The sequence below is a fragment of the Lissotriton vulgaris genome, chromosome 8 (assembly GCF_964263255.1).
Source record: "Lissotriton vulgaris chromosome 8, aLisVul1.2, whole genome shotgun sequence".
Classification (NCBI taxonomy): Eukaryota; Metazoa; Chordata; class Amphibia; order Caudata; family Salamandridae; genus Lissotriton; species Lissotriton vulgaris.
The window spans coordinates 162360280-162379153 of NC_141696.1; the positions used below are offsets into that span (position 1 = coordinate 162360280).

General features: G+C 47.6%; 1 protein-coding gene across 12 annotated transcripts in view; it reads left to right on the plus strand.

Moving 5' to 3' along the window:
- The window catches only part of EMSY (EMSY transcriptional repressor, BRCA2 interacting), a 339048-nt gene that overhangs the window by 74603 nt on the left and 245571 nt on the right, over positions 1-18874 (plus strand). The gene's annotated exons all lie outside the window — the stretch shown is intronic.

An 18874-nucleotide genomic window follows, 5' to 3' on the forward strand; every position in this document is an offset into this window, starting at 1 on the left:
CCAGAGTTGCTTTAGAAATAGAGAAACGGGCGTTTTCAATAAAAGTATTTATTGAACAGTCTTATTTCTTAAGCATAAGAATTGCACTGCTACAATTGAAATGCTAGTTAAGAAGTACAAGGCATATAATACGAATAGTATTATAAAATAGTACTGTAAAAGCATGATATGGTTTCTAAGCCATAAACATAGAATACATAAAATGCATAAAATACATACAGTGATCAAATGATGACTAAAAGTACTCAACTGGTGCTTCTAAACTACGCCTACCCCGGTGTACTTAACCCAACTCTAGTACGAGGGAAGAGTAAGTGTGGTGTAGCTCAAGTCTAGTAATTTTCTGCCGAGAAACTGCTCCAAGAATTCTCTTAAGGGTCTAATCAGCTCCGTACCTTGGTTTTAGAATGAAGGAGGTCTTGTATCTCTCTCTCAGGACTTGATTTCCCAGATACCCGTAAGGGTAGCCTTGAAACACCAGAGCTGGATTTCTTGGCTAGAGAAAAGACAGCGTCTCTCAGTGCGTCAGCTGGAGGGTCTGCTTCCTTCAACACTTGCTGCTGCAGGGCGTCTGGCAAGTAGTTAGTCGGTCTGCTCCTAAACCACTGTGTGTGACTGGGCAAATGTAGGTATATTTATCTGTGAAGGTGCCGACTTTGACGTAAGATTGGACATAATATCGTAACTAGTGCTTCAGTTCCTTAAAAACTCCAGGAGTTCCTGGATAAATTAGTATTCAAGCAGGGGGAAGTCCCTGACTACCGAAGGCTGGTTTTTCCAAGAAATCGTTGTGGATTCTCGGAGTTTAGTGGAAGTAGCCATGCCGTATTTGGGCTGCACAGGCTAAGACTAAATAAGGTAATGATTCCTTATGCCTATATAAGGATTGGGTGAATTATACCTATATATGGGCATGAATCAGGAAAATTTCACTAGGGTCCTAGGTTCCCACATAACACTTTCAAAGAGCCCCAAAAACCTGTTCAGGTGGGTGGGTCCCAATCTACTCCCTATGTGCCTCAGCCCTATAGGGGAATAAACGTTGATCCTAACTTGGCCTATTGTAACAACTGTAAGGAATTGGGACATTTAACTGTAGACAAGAACTGCCCCTACAACAAAGCCCCTAAGGCACCCATTCCAGCTACTCCAGGGACAGTAAATCTACAGAAGTGATCAGAGGAGTGCCCAGAGAAAATCTGCGAATACACTCTAGCTAGTCTAGTCTCCTTGGGGAATATGGAGGTTGCCAGTGTTGCTGGGTAGCTACCCAACTGTAACAAATATCTGCAATACCCCTCCATTAATGGAACTAGAGTAGAAGCCCTGAGGGATACAGGTGCCAGCATCACTTACCCAGTCACCAATGCTGACCGCATTACCACCCAATGCCCTCTAGCTATGGTGACATTAGGATGGGGGAGGTTACTGGCCTAAAACTGGTAGTGGTCTCACCACAATTGCCAGCTGACTGCCTGCTCGGAAATTACCTGGAGACCTCAGCCTGGGCTGAAGTTGAGCAAGTAACCCATGCACCTAGACTGGTGTGTGTCCAAACCAGACACCGAGCAAAAAGAAGGGTGAACAATGAGGTTGGAGCCTGAAAGTATGGCCCAACCAATCAAGAGAAAAAGCAAGGAGACTGGGGGACCAGCTTCTACACAGCCAACCTCTCAGGACCCCTCTCCTCAGGGAAAGGACTTTGAAACCCTAGAGGGAACTGAGCCTATGGAGTTTGAGCCTTACCAGGCTGGACTCCTGGGCCCAGGAGGACCCACTAGGGAAGAGCTGTGCCAAGGTCAGCGAGACTGCCCCACTCTTGAAAGCCTGAGGCAGCAAGCTGCTGCAGAAGCAAAGGGAGATGTCAGTGGTACCCACAGAGCTTATTGGGAAGAGTGATTACTGTATGCTGAGGCAAGAAACCCCAATCCTGGAGCTACAAGGAGAGTGGTAGTGCCACAGAAGTACAGGGAGTTCCTCCTAACATTCGCTCATGACATCCCCCTAGCTGGACACCTGGGGCAAACCAAAACTTGGGAAAGGTTGGTTAGCCACTTTTACTGGCCCCAGATGAACCAAAAAGTGAAGGAGTTTGTGAGCTCCTGTGTTACCTGTCAGGCCAGTGGCAAGACAGGTGGCAAGCCAAAGGCCCCCCCCCCGATACCACTGCCAGTTTTGGGGGTGCCCTTTGAAAGGGTAGGTGTGGAGATTGTGAGTCCACTTGAACCTCCCACAGCCTCAGGAAACACATTTATTCTAGAAGTAGTGGATCATGCTACTAGGTATCCTGAAGCAATTCCCCTTAGGGTTACTACAGCTCCTGCAGTAGCCAAGGCCCTCCTAGGTGTCTTCACCAGGGTAGGGTTTCCTAAGGAGGTGGTCTCTGACAGAGGTACCAACTTCATGTCTGCTTACCTAAAACACATGTGGAAGGAGTGTGGGGTACAGTACAAGTTCAATACCCCATACCACCCACAAACCAATGGTCTTGTAGAAAGGTTCAACAAGATATTGAAGGGTATGATCATAGGGCTCCCTGAAAAACTCAAAAGGAGATGGGATGTCCTGCTGCCATGCCTGCTTTTCGCTTATAGGGAAGTGCCACAGAAGGGAGTGGGGTTTTCACACTTTGAACTTCTGTTTGGTCATCCTTTAAGAGGATCACTTTATCTTGTATAGGAGGGTTGGGAGAGGCCTCTCCAAGAAGCCAAACAGGACAGTGTGGACTATGTGCTTGGCCTAAGGTCCAGAATGGCTGAGTACATGGATAAGGCATCCAAAAATCTTGAGGCCAGCCATGAGCTGCAGAAGCACTGGTATGACCAAAAAGCTGCCATGGTTGAATTTCAACCTGGGCAACAGGTGTGGGTTTTGGAGCCAGTGGCACCAAGGGCTCCCCACGACAGATGGAGTGGCCCTTACCCTATCCTGGAGAAAAAGAGTGAGGTCACTTATTTAGTGGACCTGGGCACCAGCAGGACACCCAAAAGGGTTATCCATGTGAACCGCCTCAAACTCTACAATGACAGGGCTGACCTCACCATGCTGATGGTGACTGATGAGGAACAGGAAGCAGAGAGTGAACCTCTCCCTGATCTCCTCTCTGCCAGCCCAAAAGATGGGTTAGTGGATGGAGTAGTCTTTTCAGACACCCTCACTCCCCAACAGCAGGCTGACTGCAAGCAAGTCTTGCAGCAGTTTGCTACCATCTTTTCCTTGACCCCTGGTCTGACCAGCTGGTGTACCCATGATGTGGACACTGGTGACAGTAACCCTGTCAAAAACAAAATCTATCGACAATCGGACCAAGTCAAGGAAAGCATCAAAGCTGAAGTCCGCAAGATGCTGGAGCTAGGGGTGATTGAACCCTCTGAGAGCCCATGGGCTAGCCCAGTGGTTCTAGTCCCCAAACCTCATCAACAGGGTGGAAAGAGAGATGAGGTTCTGTCTGGACTATAGAGGGCTCCACTCTGTTACCAAGACAGATGCTCACCCCATTCCAAGAGCAGACGAGTTGATAGACAAACTTGGGGCAGCCAAATTCCTAAGCACCTTTGACTTGACTGCAGGGTACTGGCAAATTGGCATGGCCCCAGGAGCCAAAGAGAAAACTGCATTCTCCACCCCTGATGGGCACTATCAGTTTACTGTGATGCCTTTTGGGTTAAAGAATGCCCCTGCCACCTTCCAGAGGTTGGTGAACTAAATCCTGACTGGGTTGGAATCTTTCAGTGCAGCCTATCTTGATGATATTGCTGTCTTTAGCTCTACCTGGCAGGATCACCTGATCCACCTTGGGAAGGATCTAAAAGCCCTGCAATCTGCAGGACTGACTATGAAGGCATCCAAATGCCAGATAGGGCAGGGCACTGTAGTGTACTTGGGCCACCTTGTTGGTGGAGGCCAGGTCCAACCCTTACAGCCCAAGATCCAGAGTATCCTGGACTGGGCAGCTCCAACCATCCAGACTGAAGTCAGGGCATTCCTTGGCTTGACTGGATATTACAGAAAGTTTGTGAAGGGATATGGGTCTATTGTGACTCCCGTCACAGAACTCATCTCCAATAAAATGCCCAAGAAAGTGAACTGGACTGTTAGCTGCTAAAAGTCTTTTGACACCCTGAAAGAAGCAATGTGCTCAGCACCCATTCTAAAGGCCCCAGACTACTCCAAGCAGACTGATGACTCAGAGCTGGGGATAGGAGCAGTCCTCTCCCAGACCAATGAGGAAGGCCAAGACCAACCTGTTGCTTTTATAAGCAGGAGGCTACTCCCCAGAGAGCAGCGTTGGAGTGCCATTGAGAGGGAGGCCTTTGCTGTGGTTTGGTCCATGAAGAAGTTGAGGCCCTACCTGTTTGAGACTCACTTCCTGGTTCAAACTGACCATAGACCTCTCAGATGGCTATTGCAGATGAAAGGGGAAAATCCAAAAACTACTGAGATGGTCCATCTCCGTACAGGGTATGGACTTTGAAGTGGAACACCGACGAGGGACTGCCCATGCCAATGCAGATGGACTTTCCAGGTTCTTCCACTTAGACAATGAAGACTCCACAGGGCAAGGTTAGTCTCATCGCCTTTCGTTTGGGAGGTGGGGGGGCTGCATGAGAAAGTGCCATCTTTTCTTGCCTTGGTATGCCCCCACTTTTTTTTCTGAACTGCTGATGTGCTTTGACTGAGTGTGTCCTGGGTCCCTGCCAATCAGATACCCAGGGCCTGTGTTCCTTCACTAAAAAGTAAAGCTATGCTGAAACAAAATACCCAATTGGCATCTCTGGCCACCTGTCAGCCCCTAGTAAATGGTACCCTAGGTACCCAGGGCATGGTGATCAGAGAAGACCCCTGAGGGCTGCAGCACTTATTGTGCCACCCTCAGGGGCCATGTACCCTGGCACCCACACACTGCTTTTGCAGCCTGAGTGCCTAAGTTCAGAACTAAAACAAGAGTCGACATGGCACACATCCCTGTGTGCCATTCCCACAGACTCCTCTGCCCTGGCATACTTGTCACCCCTCTAGCTGGGTGCACTATGCCAGAGGTGAGGGCACAGGGGCATGAGCCTTGTGCCCCTACAGTACCCAGGGCCATTCCTGGGCATTGTAAGTGCAGTGATGCCATTTAAGAGTATATGGTGCTGGGAGGATGTCATTACGAACTCCACATCACCATAATGGCTACACTGAAGACTGACAAGTTTGGTACCAAACTTCTCAGCGCATTAAACCCGCACTGATGCCAGTGTGGGTTTTAATGTACCATGCATGAGAGGGCATCTTAGAGATGCCCTCCAAAACCCGAACCTACAATCCACTTCTGGGCTGAGTGGCTGCAGAGGCTGCCACACAGCAGACATGTTGCTGGACCCCTGTGTGGAGTGCCCCCACTCTCCTGGGCCTGCAACAATGCACATCCTGGGCGAGGTGCTATGTCTCCTCCCCCAGAATGGACAGGGGGAAGCTTCAAAGGCATACCGCCTCTGAGAGCTTCTCCAGACCATTTGCTGTACCCAGCAACTGGCCTCCCACCCGTTCTACCCCCACTCTGGCGGGAAGACTGGCGGGAAAAACTACGTCAGGAAGGAGAGTGTGCCAACCTATGCCAACTCCACCCCTCAGGTGGAGGAGGCGAGGTGAAGCACGGCCCCTGGGCTCCGGCCATCTTGTAGATGGGGAGCCCTGCCCAGTCCCAGCTAGGCTCCTGCCCCCCTCCCACAGGAGCGGAGCAGGCTAGGGGGTGTCCTGACCCCAGGACCGGGACCCATTGGTCCCTGCCCTTGACCTACCTGTAACACCCCTAAATTTAGTATTTAGGGGCTCCCTGAACCTTCCTTCCTCAGATCCCGATATCAAAAAGAAGAAAGAAGATCAAGAAGAAGAAGACCCGCCGCGTTGCTGCTAAAAACAGGACAGCAACAACTGACTTGGCCCCAGCCCTACCGGCCTGTTGATCCTGGAACCTGCTCCTGCCGAATCCTGGCGACCTTCGCGGACAGCAACTTTGGGACACCCAGAGGACCTGCCTGCCTTGACCCTCTCGAAGATTGGGACTCCCCCAGCAGAGGCTCTGCTGCAACAACCCACCTGGTGCCCACCAGGAAGCTCCGGACAAGCCCACTCTGCGCCAGCTGAGCCCGGGCCGGGCCAGGACAACCCGAACCAAGACCACGAGGACGCCCCCACGGCGACTGGGACCCGAAGTCCAGTGCCCAAAGACCCTCCTCAACGAACCAGCCGACGCCTGCAGACTCAGAACCAGGGGCCCCCCCAACCGCGACCAGCTAAAGGTAAGCTTTTCCGACTCCCAAAGACACCCCTGCACCCGGCGCCCTACAACCCCCTGTGCCTCCCTTTGGGGTACCTACCTGTGCTCCAAGATCCCAACTTACCTCTCGAAGTGCTGGTCGCTCCTGGAGAGTCTCCGTCCCCGAGCCTGCAGCCTTTGTAGTCTGAGAAGTGTGGCTCAAATGGCTCAAATGATTAGAGCGGCAGACCTTGATGCAGAGCTCGGGCCCGGGACCAGGGTTTGATTCCTGCCTCGGCGGGTCTCGGGCTTATAAATTCCTCTGACCTGATATTCTCGCCTAGGTGCCTATTCTAATCATGGGCCCCACGCTGCAACTCTGGGCAATAGCTTGCTTAATCTCCACAACGGTCCCCAACAGTGCTGGGGATGCCTTGTTTCACCATGGGGGTGTCCAGGAGTGGACACTTCACAAGGAAAGCCAGGAAGGGTTCCTCAGCGGTATGAGTACAAGCACCGGGAGACTCTTGTTGGGTAGCTGTGCACTATACAAGTACAAAAACATTTACATATTTACATTTGTTCCCTTTTCAAGATCCTCATTGGATAACATTGAGCGCCCAACGGCTCAAAAGCACCCTGCACCCAGCCGCCCGAGTACCACTGGCTGTGACCTCTTTGTCCTATCCTACTTCCCCCCCCTTGCCCGTAGCAAGGGACCAGGAGCCCAGCTCCCAGAGCCCCGTGGCCCGCTAGCCAGCAGCCACCAACTGAAGGCCCCCTTTCCCTCATTGGATATCATTGGGCCTACCTACCTCTGCACCCGGCAGCGCCTGTGCCGCTGGGACGGATCTAACTATACTTACCTGACCCTGGCGGACCCCTGAGTCTATGCCCAGAACCTTACCGTTCGAGGCATGTGGGCTGCTGAATTCATATCTGTGCATAGATCGCCGCCTAGTGTTGGATCCGGATGATTGCACATTGTTGTCCTGGAAGTCTTCGAAGTATCACGAGATAGGTGGCTCCTCCCCTGGACTACAGTGCGCATGGGCATCCCCTCCATACTCAGATTGTTTTTTTCCGCCATTGGGTTCGGATGTAATTTCTTAACTCTGAGTTCGGAATCGATTAAAAACTTTCTAAAAGGCCAAAAGGCCTTCGGGGTCGTCGGTATTGTTATTCGATCGGTGCCAACAACTTTATTCCTGTTGTTTTCTACTCAGGACGTCGAATCGGGCCGCGTGGCCTTTTCGACACCAAGGGACCGATTGTCAATGGAACGAAGTCCATTCAAAAGATGCCCCAAATGTAACTCGAAATATCCACACATAGATAAACACCCTGTGTGTAACAAGTGTTTATCTCCAGAACACAATGAAGCCGACTGCTTAGCTTGTGCACAATTTCGATCAAAGAAGACACTTCGGATTCGACGAGCAGCGAGGCAGACGATGCAGAAGCCAGCGCCTGACCCGGAAAATATCTTTGAAGACGACGAAGAGGTCGTCGGAGCTGAAGACTCAGATCAGCAGTCGGAGCAGGGGTCAGAACATTACTCCAACTACTACGTCGACGAAGGAGAAGACATCGTCGAGGTAGGGGACGACGATCCAGGCATCGGAGCCGTTGAGGACGACTCAGTCGAGAACACTGGGCCAACCGTGAGTACGGAGCCCAGTGCATTTACTGATACGCTTCCAGAGGCTCAGTTCGAGGCATCACCGGAAGGCCTTAGCCAAGATCATGACATCGATTCTATAGCCCCGCAATTCAGCCCGGCTAAGAATATAAGACAAGAGCCATCGGTGCAACATTACCATAGCTTGGTAAAATCATAACCGAAAGTGATGGAACCAAAACAGAAACCGAAACTGGTAGACTTTACAGTCTTCGGACCGAAAGGTGTGGATCCCTCCGAATCGACCAAAAAGAAAATGGTCGTCGACCCGGCTGGGTCGCATATAAGGGTTGTCGAGCCGAGAGCCTGTACACCCATGTCCACGCCTAAGCTAAAGGCTGTCGAACCGACGAGATCGATGTCGACACCAAGCAACACAAACAAGGGACTCGAACGGAAGACGGTTGTCGAACTGAAACAGAGTCGACAAACCAAGGCCGGTGCACACAAAGACCTCGAGCCGAAGGCATGGATTGAACCGTAGGGGTCCGTCGAGCTGAGGCAGCAAAACATCGCTCCGAAGCAGCAAGCTCTGAAGACGACACAAGGCCAAAAAGTGGTTATCGTACAGACAAGAACAGTCGGATTGATAACAATTACGGCTCCGAAAAAGTTCATACAGATAAAAGAGACTGTTGAAACACGGAAGTCCCTCGGACCGATAAAATTCGGACTTCCAACACACGTGAATCCAAGAGCGGTCGAACCAACAACCGGAATCGAACCGACACAGACAAAAAAGGCGATAACCGGGAAAGGAGCTAAAGCACCGGAAGAGCAAGAACCCTCAACAGATCAACAGTCAAAACTGTATGTTGACCCCGATACTGGTAGAGTTACCCTATATAAGAGGAGAATCAGACCAGACACTTACGCTGAGACCTATAAGATACCACTCAAAAAGAAAAGAGACACTTCTACATCTCCAATTCTCTTTGAGCCTTTCAGACCACATGTGCAAGAGACTTATACATATTCTCCCACACGCACAGATGAGGATGTGGACTATGAGGATAATGAACAGTACAATTATCCGGTGAACAATGACCAGGACAACCAGAATCAACCATGGTCTGACCCTGTGGATCCTGGAGACTCTCAGCCCATTCCAGACAATACTGCATACCCTGTTAAGACTCCGCCTACAGAGGACACAGCTGCTTTCAATGCATTGATAGAAAGAGCAGCATACAATCACCACGTGGAGATGCATGCAGACCCCATTCAGGAAGACTTCCTCTTTGACACTTTCAACACTTCTGAAAGATCAGTCAAAACATTGCCAATGTTAAAAGGGGTGCTTAAACACGCAGGGGACATGTTTAAGGAAACAACCAGGGCATGGGTCATTAACCCCAGAATAGAAAGGAAATATAGGCCAGCACCAGTGGACCCTACATACATTAAGGGACAGCTGCCTTTAGACTCTTTGGTAGTATCCAATGCTCGTAAACGTGCTAATTCTCAGACTACTGGCGAGGCTCCACCTCCAGACAAGGAGTCTAAGATTCTGGAGGCTTCAGGCAAAAGGGTAGCTGCTCAAGCGGCTAACATATGGAGAATTTCAAACACACAAGCCCTGTTAGCCAGGTATGACAGGGCACACTAGAGCAAATTCTCCAGCATCTACCTGACCTTTATAAGGAAGAGGCAGAGTTCCTAATACAAGAGGGAAAGCTAATATCTAACGCCTCCATCAAATGTGCACTAGATGCGGCAGACACAGCAGCCAGCGCTATCAATACCAGTGTCATGCTCAGAAGACATGCGTGGCTCCGCATCTCTGGGTTTAAGAATGAGGTTCAAAGCACATTACTCAATCAACCTGTAAACCCTGATTATTTATTTGGTCCTGATGTGGACACAATATTAGACAAAATGAAGAAGGATATCGAGACAGCCAAGTCTATGGGAGCCTTGCAGTCAACAATACAGAGGTGGCTCCTTTCGTCGCTCCGGCAACAGAGGAGCTGCAAGAGGAGGCTCAACACAGCAAACCTCATACAACAAAGGGAACACGCAAAACACCTACAACAAAAACAGTAGAGGTGGATACCGTGGCAATAACAACAAGGGTAGAGGACGAGGGAATAACACCACCAGATCCTCTACCAATACCAAACAGTGACTTCTTGTCACTACCCCCAGACCATGTAACACCGGTCAGGGGAAGATTACAGCAGTTCCTGCCAGTCTGGGAAAACATAACTACAGACAAGTGGGTGAGGCAAATTATCCAGCATGGCTATTGCCTAGAATTAACCTCCACACCACCCAACATACCTACCAAGACACCGTCCTATGTCCGCAGAACACCTACACTTATTGCCGCAAGAAGTCATCAGCATGCTACAAAAAGGGGCCATAGAACTAGTACTCTTAGAACACCAGGGTACAGGGGTGTACTCACTGTACTTCCTAATCCCCAAGAAGGACGGGTCTCTCAGACCAATTTTGGACCTCAGGCCCCTAAACCAATACATCTTATCAGAGCATTTCCACATGCTCACTCTACAGCAGGTATTACCACTGTTGCGTCAAGGAGACTTCCTCGCAACACTAGACCTCAAAGACGCATATTTCCATATACCGATACACCCGGCACACAGGAAATATCTCAGGTTTACAATACAAAATCAGCACTACCAATTCAAAGTACTTCCTTTTGGGGTGACAACAGCCCCAAGGGTGTTCACCAAGTACCTAGCGACCGTAGCTGCACATCTGAGAAGACAGTATATTCATGTCTATCCATATCTGGACGACTGGCTAATACAAGCACAGTCAGCCCAGCAATGTGCCAGCCACATGTCACGCACTATTCACCTCCTGCACACTTTAGGTTTCTCGCTGAACTACCAAAAGTCCCATCTTCAGCCTGCCCATGTACAACAGTACCTGGGAGCAACAATAGACACTCAGGCAGCAAAAGCACAGCCAAATTCTGCCAGAATAAACAGCATTCAGACGCTAATCCAAAGGTTCAGGCCCCAACACTCGCTCCGAGCCCGAGTGTTTATGCAACTGATAGGCATGATGGCCTTATGCATTTACATAGTCCCTCACGCAAGACTGCACATGCGTCCGCTGCAGGAGTGCCTAGCACGTCAGTGGAACCAGGCTCAAGGACAATTGAACGACCTAGTGTTGGTGACCAGTCGTGCATACAACTCTCTGCATTGGTGGAATCCACAAAACCTTTGCAAGGGACGACTGTTCCAAGAGCCTGTACCACAAATGGTGTTGACGACGGACGCATCCCTGATAGGGTGGGGAGCCCATGTCCTCCACCCCACAGTGCAGGGCTTATGGACCACACAGCAAATGAAAATGCACATCAACCTACTGGAGCTGATGGCAATTTTTATGGCAATGAAAGCGTTCAAAGTACAAGACCGTGTTGATCCGGATGGACAACATGACTGCAATGTACTACCTACAGAAACAGGGAGGAACACACTCTCCACAGCTGTCACATCTAGCTCAGAGCGTGTGGAAGTGGGCCATTCAAAGAAACTTTTTTCTCATGGCGGAACACCTCCCAGAAACAACAAAATATATGGAAGGTTCCCCTGGTAATTAGACACAGGTAGGGGTAGAGTACTGCGAAAAAAGGAAAGACCTGTGGTTTGTAGTGAACTCAATAGGGTGAGTAATACTGACAGGAACTAAACTATAATAGGGCAAAGCTAATTTCGAAAGGTCCTTAAATAATCACAACATGATAAAGTAGAAAATGTGAATATCAAGCACTGTCTAAATATATATCTCCACAAGACATTGTAATTAGTAATCAAAGTATAACAGGTAAACAAGGTCATTCAAATAAATAAATTTGAATGACACAGAACACGGAGGAGCAGGGAGGCAGACCAAGCACCACCAGATGATGAAGCACCATCAACCAAACTAACACAGCGTTTGAAAAAGGATATATAGCTGTGGGATCTTAAATTCAGAAAAAGACCCAAGTCTGCATCAAATAGACTCGAACTGAGAGAGAAGTCCGGTGGCCCCTCCGTTGTTCCTTTACTCTGTACCTTGAATTGAAAACGGGTCACAGTGCAAATTGATGGAAATGAGGATTCACAGATATCCGTTTGTTTAGAAGTCTCCTTAATGGTCAAAAAAGAAACTTCATAAATATCAGATTAATGTTGAACTGTCAAAGTGTCCTGAAGAAGGTGTTAACAATATAAACGAACACCAAAACGCAGCGTCGACCTTTGTTCTTTGACCTTTTTTTAGATTTATTTCACTTTCGTGAATATTTTATTGGATTTTATTTAGATTGTAACCCTGACAGGGAGGCATTTTAATAAATTGTGTTTATACCTTTCCAGTTCTATTGTTGTGTGTTTACCTGTTATGCTCTCCTATATTACATAGACAGGACAAAAGATTTCAGGAAGACAAAACAGTTGTTTGCTGCCTTTTCACCACAGCACAAAGGCAACCCCATTTCCAAAAATGGTTTAGCTAGAATGATAGTTGGGTGCATCCAAATATGTTACATTAAAGCTAAACGCACTTTAACAGTTCCCCCAAGAGCGCATTCCACACGCAAAATGGGGGCATCCATGGCTTTCCTAGGAAACATTCCTCTAGAGGAGATATGTAGAGCAGCCACATGGTCTACCATACATACATTTACCTAACAGTACTGCGTAGATGTACACTCCAAGCAGCAAGCAGCTGTAGGACAAGCTGTTCTCAAAACTCTTTTTCAGACTGCTGCAGCTGGCATGGGGAACCACCGCTAGGGGAGAGACTGCTATACATTCTATGCACAGATATGAATTCAGCAGCCCACATGCCTCGAACGATATATGCTACTTACCAGTATGCATCTGTTCTTGGTATGTAGGGCTGCTGACATTCATATCGCCCACCCTCCTCCCTGGTGCCTGTTGCAGCTGTAGCATTCACTACTACTTTCTAGCATGGACATCACTTACTGTATCATACTCCATTTCTGCCACAATGGTGAAAAACAATCTGAGGATGGAGGGGATGCCCATGCCCACTGTAGTCCAGGGGAGGAGCCACCTATCTCGTGATACTTCGAAGACTCTTCCAGGACAGCAATGTGCAATCATCCGGACCTAACACTAGGCGGCGATCTATGCACAGATATGAATGTCAGCAGCCCTACATGCCAAGAACAGATGCATACTGGTAAGTAGCATATTCCGTCAACAACCAAGTACTCACCTGGAAACCGGTAATTCACTTACCTGCCATTGGATAACATTGACTCATTTTGACTCGAAAATTTTCGAAGTGTGAAGTTTTGAAAACTGAAAATATTCCTATAAAATCAGCCAAAGTCCGAATTCCGAAGTACTCACCTGGGTTCCGGGGAGAAGCCAGTACTGTACCTTTCAGCCCAGTACTGAACCGCAAAAGTAATCCCTAGCGGGGTTACTAGTAATCTGTGTTTTTTCCATAGTAACCCATTTTCTGCTTTTCTATGAAATTTCTTCCAAGTGTCTACTTTTGAAAACTGCAAATATTCTTTAAAAATCATATGAAATACTGAAACCCAATTACCTACCTGTTTTGAGTTAAGACCCCAGAGCTGGCCCTAGGAGACCAGTGCTGGGTTAAAAAAGTAACACGATCGTACTTTACCTGCAACCTGAATTTCCTCCCATTGAATAACATTGTGAGATTTACATTGAAAAGTCTGTGTGAACTTTTAAAACAGCTTTATATTCATGAACATTTCCTACAGTAACTAAAACGTTTTTACTAATCTGGTTTCAGCTTAGACCCCAGGACTGAATCTAAGAGCTAGTCCTGGAACTCCCAAAGTAATCCATAAAGTAATCAACTGTACTTATATGTTGAAAACCCATTGAGCTCAATGCTAAAGTGGTTTCAGGGCTGTGTTGTTTACTATCAATACTGTAATCATTGTGTGCACAACCTTTATTGCCCCTTTGCAAAGTATTTACATGAGAGCACTCATAACCAGAAAAGTATATTTCTATGACTGTTGGTTCTAAAAATAAAACAACTATATCTGTGGATATAAAAACAATTGGCCTGGAGTTCAGTCCTTGAGTGTGTGAAACCTTTTGCTGACTGAGTGTGTACAACAAATGCTTTACACTGTCCTCTGGTACTGCCTTACTGCTCGACCAAGCTACCACTTTGGAGGGCAGTTCTGACTTTAACCTCTGTTATACCTCTGGGGTTGGTGGACTCTATACACACTGTACTTCATTCTAGTCCAGTATATATAGAGCCACTTTCTCACACTTTCCTTGTACTGCTTGCAAATAAGGGATTTGGCTGCCCTTTTCCACAAGATACCCAGGTATATCAATCCGTAGCGCTGCAGACCAGTTCTTGAAATATGTGTAATCACTCTGCATAGACAATAATGGCTCATGATGGATCACCCTTAGAGAAGTCTTACATTTTTTATGTGTCTGTCTCTCCCTGCGTCACGCTGTTCTGCCATGGCCCATGAAGAACCAGAGTTGCCCCATTAGCATCTCGTTCCTACCTAGCAAGTTTGGCATTGAGTTCTTGTGTAATAGGAGGCTCCCTAATTGAAGAAACATATTGTGAAAAACAAATTTATATTACTTTATTAAACTGCTCTGTGTGTGTCTGTTTGCTTTGCAAAAGAATGATCAAGGAAAGGTTTTACTCTTTACAATGAACTTATCATAAATACTAAACACGTAAGATAAATGCTTACCATAACGCCATAAAGATGAAAAGGGGTGGATATTGGTGAAAGATGGACCAAATCATAATTGACATTTGCCAAAGTAGCAATTAGAAAGCAGTACACAATGTCAGGAAACTTAATTGACGTAAGAATGGTGCAAGGACAAGAGAGAAATTAGTCACATACGCAGCGGCTACATGAGTGAGATAACTGTAATATGATTGAACTTGTTTTTACCAGATTGTAGTCACAGTTGGAAGGGAGTGATGAGGAGGTTTTTGGAACGCTGTCCAGGGTGGCATTTCTGTAATCTGAAGGGAGGTGGAGGGGTGGGGGTGCAACACCACTGATTGTTCTATTGAGGGAGTCTTTTGCTGTTCAGAAAGATTTTGTGCCCATTTTTTAACTTGGTGTTTAGTAGGTGAGCTCATGCATAGCCAATCCAAATTCTCAGATATTTCACTTCAGAAGACTGATGCAAAGTGAATCCATCTGTCTAGTTGTGAGAGTCAAGTTTTGTTAAGGATCCAATCATGTTGCTTAGAAATAAGGAGGCATTTGATCTTTTTTAGGTTGAGTCTCAAATTGGCCTGATAAACGGCTTTGTAATTTGTTCAGCTATTCAAATGAGGGGATTTCTAAAGTCGTTTTCAGTATTGTTTGCTCACTGGAGACTTCGACATCAAAAAAGCTCAGGGGCTTCAACTAAAAATTAAACAGAGTGAGTCCTAGAGTGGAACCCTTAGGGGTTTCTGTGAATGACCAGGTCAGAATCCAAGAACTAAGTCCACATCCTAATAGCCGTGTGTGGTTTGTGTGGAAGGAGCTAGCTGAGCCTCACTCATATGTGTCTCTAAAATGTGGACAAGCATTTCATGGACTAATGTATCAAAGTCGCTGAGGTCAGACGGTGTGAGAAACCAGGTGCTACCACTGTCTAAACACAGTGGAAGTCCTCAAATCCTTTTCTTATGGCAGTTTCTATGTTATTTTCTTTTTGGATATCCGGTTGATATGATGCAACTGTCCTGTTTTCAGTAGTGGTATTAAGTTGAGCAGCCACACATTTCTTTTAGTTATTTTACAAAACGACAGTTGTTAGTAATGGGTTTATAATTGTTGATTTGGTTTGGATCATCCTGAGGATTTTTATAGCAAAGGAGTAATATAACTTCTTTTTATCAGTTCTGGAAAATGTGACTGGATTGGTGGTGATAATGCAATATAAACTTTGGTTTGGATCTTTGAGAATCTTCATTTGGCGTTCTTCAGAAGTGGGCAGAAAATAAGTGTTATTGATGTTGGGAATAGTGGGAGTTGTTTAGTTTGCTGATATAATAAATTGGTTGCATAAACTGGTTCCTTGACTGAAGAGATTTTAGCGACAAAAGCTTATTTAAACATGTACAATTTTCCTTGAAAAAGTGTCAATGCAGTTGGGTCTAAGTACTTAGGGTGAACAGCTCCGGCAGGGAGCTAGTCAGGGGCGAAAGCAAGGTCTTAGAAACAGTTACCTCTGCAGAAAAAACAGTCCTCCTGCAGTTCCAGGCACTGTATCTGCGTTAATTTGGTTTCCTATGGAGTGGTCCTGATGCAAGGGATGAAGAATGCTGATGATGCTGTGGATGTGATGATTTTGACGGGGGACCTTTCTTCAGGCACTCCTCGGTCCACAAAGAAGGGCCGAAGGTCACACAGGTTCCTGGCTGAAGTCCAGTCGCGGTCACAGGCCAGTCCTTCTTGGGATGAGAACTTGCATTCTGAGGGTCCCAGCAGCTCTCTGACAGCACTCCTGGGTTCAGCAAATGCTAGTGCAACTATGTACGTCTGATGTTGGTACCAGGTGCTTGCTGCACGGCGGCGGGGGTAGTGGCTTCAAGACTTTGGGCTACAACCTGCCTAGCAGGCCTCTTCAGCTGTTGTGTCCATGTGCTGCGAACAGGAGGCCACTCAGCTGGTTCTTGGAGTCTTTTGGGTTTGCTGGGTTCTGCAGACAGCTTCTCCTTGAGCAGGACACGTCGGGCACAACCCCTTCCTTTTGTAGCAAGCGGGTGCAGTCTTCTTCGGTGCAGCCTCTTTTTTCTGATCCATCGTTGCAACAGGGCAATCTTCCTTCGGTCTTTCCACCAGTCGATAGAGATCTGAGGTCTGAGTGGCAGGGGTGCCCCCTTTAATGCTTGGGAAATGCCCTTGTGGCAAGATGCGGTTGGTAGCCAATGGGCTACCAAGTTCTCTCTCACCTAGTGACCACTTCCTGCGGGGTGGCATCTGGCTATTCCAGGCTGCGCCATCCTACCCACTCTCAAGATGGCGAGACCCCTCTCATGGGTTCAGACCTCCCTAGCCCACTTCAAGGCTACATTACCCTGGAGAAACCCGTTTGACAGCTAGTTACCCTCCCCAAGCCAGCCTGTCTGCCTAAACTATGGGGCAGCCCTCCTCCCTAGTGGGACACGCTGGCCTTCACAGGTGATTTATCCTATGAAGACTGCCTTTCAGGTCTAAAACTCAAGTGGCTTCTTACAGGAGGGAGGTAACACCAGCCTGGTCTCCAGTCCCTCAATGTGTTCTCCTTCCTGAGAGTCACTAGCTCTTCTCTTCAGGAGGACAGAAATTGGTCTTGTGGAACAGGCACCATGTGTCCCCAGGAAGGAATAGGAGTTTTAAAGGCAACAAGGTGGCAGCTTTGTAAAAGCTGCACACTGCAACAAGTTAAATTAATTTTGGCTTGAAATACAAGACTGGCATACTGTAACAAATTGTTTGATACCTAAGGGTGCCCACTTTGGTTGCATAGTTCAAGGGTTGGCACAGCTGAGTTTTCAGTGTGGGGGAGATAAAGGGCGGCGTGGCAAGTCTTTTCATAGTAAAACCGTTTTTGTGTGTTTACTGCCATGTTGCACCCAGCCTTAGGACTCTGCAGGCCTGACAAAGTGGTGGCCAACACAGATGTACATGCGAAGGTAGTGGCTTTGTCATTGCTTTCAGTGGCTAAGTCGGCAAGGAGAGCATGACTGGTCTGCCCGTCTACAGTGGCAAACTGGAGGATTGATTTTACATGCAGGACCTCCAGGGTGCCACAACCTGTGCTGCAAGCCCTGGGGTACACCTCTAAAGTACATGACCAGGGGACCATATACTTGGGACTTTTACAGGTAAGTTAGCCATTTCCAATTGGGTATAGCCAATACGACATACACTTAAGGATCAGGGCACTGTCACTGAGGTCTGATTAGCATGCCCAGTGCACTCTGAGTTTAACAACCAGCAGCATCAGTCGAGACCATACAAAAAGAGGCATTTCCTTACACAGACTCTGTTGCATAGGGAGAGCATTACGTACATTACATACATTAGATAAAAAACCACTTGCACTATTTTTGAAGAAGTCTGAGTCACCAAATCTGTTGTGACTCCCCTCTTGGTCCACAATGCACCAGCACACTGGCTCCACCTCCAAATAGTTTTCTTCTGCAGTTGAGCTTGGACATTCAGGGTCTTCTTTCTTGTTTTTGCGTGAATCCTGCAATGAAAACAGCACCACTGCGCCAACAACTGCCTCCACTCACGACATTGGGTCTTCAGATCAGGCGGTCAAATGTCAGGGCACGTCAAGGCATTTCGGTCTCAAGCTGCCATATTCTTGATTCCTCAAAAGTTCTTCAAGAATGCATCTAGGGCAGAGTTTTAGAACATGATCCCTTCCACTTCTGCCCTAAGTGTAGCGCAAAAGTACCCTTGGTGCAACCATCACAAAGTCTGCAATCTCTACCTCTGCTCAGAAAATGTAAAGGCTTCTTGCGAAGCCTGTCTTTCTTTCCTTTGCAAAAAAAGTCTAAGGTGCCGGGCGGAAAAGAAAAAGGGCCCGGGACCTAATGCAAAGGCACGCCTCGTTGGAGATACCCTCCATTTTTGCACCCAAAAGCAAGCCAGGCATTGAGGAAGATGCCAGGCCTTCTGACATTTGGGTGGTTCAAGGAGAAGGAAGTCTGGAGGCAATCTTCTCAAAGGGCTCTGGTACGGAGGAGGTAGAGTTCCTTGAGCTAGAGATGCATCACGTGGTAACATAAGGAAAGAAAATCTAGTCAATGCCACTCACATTGTTGGCGCTCCAAGGTCCTTCTTAAGCCCAAAAACTGCTTTAGATGAAAGCAGAGCACCAATCCTGCAGGAGCCCAGAGTTTAGCAAGAAACTGCACAAACGTTTGGATTCCGCTCCTTCAGCCCGGACACCAGGCAATGTGTAAGTTGCCTACTGTTACTG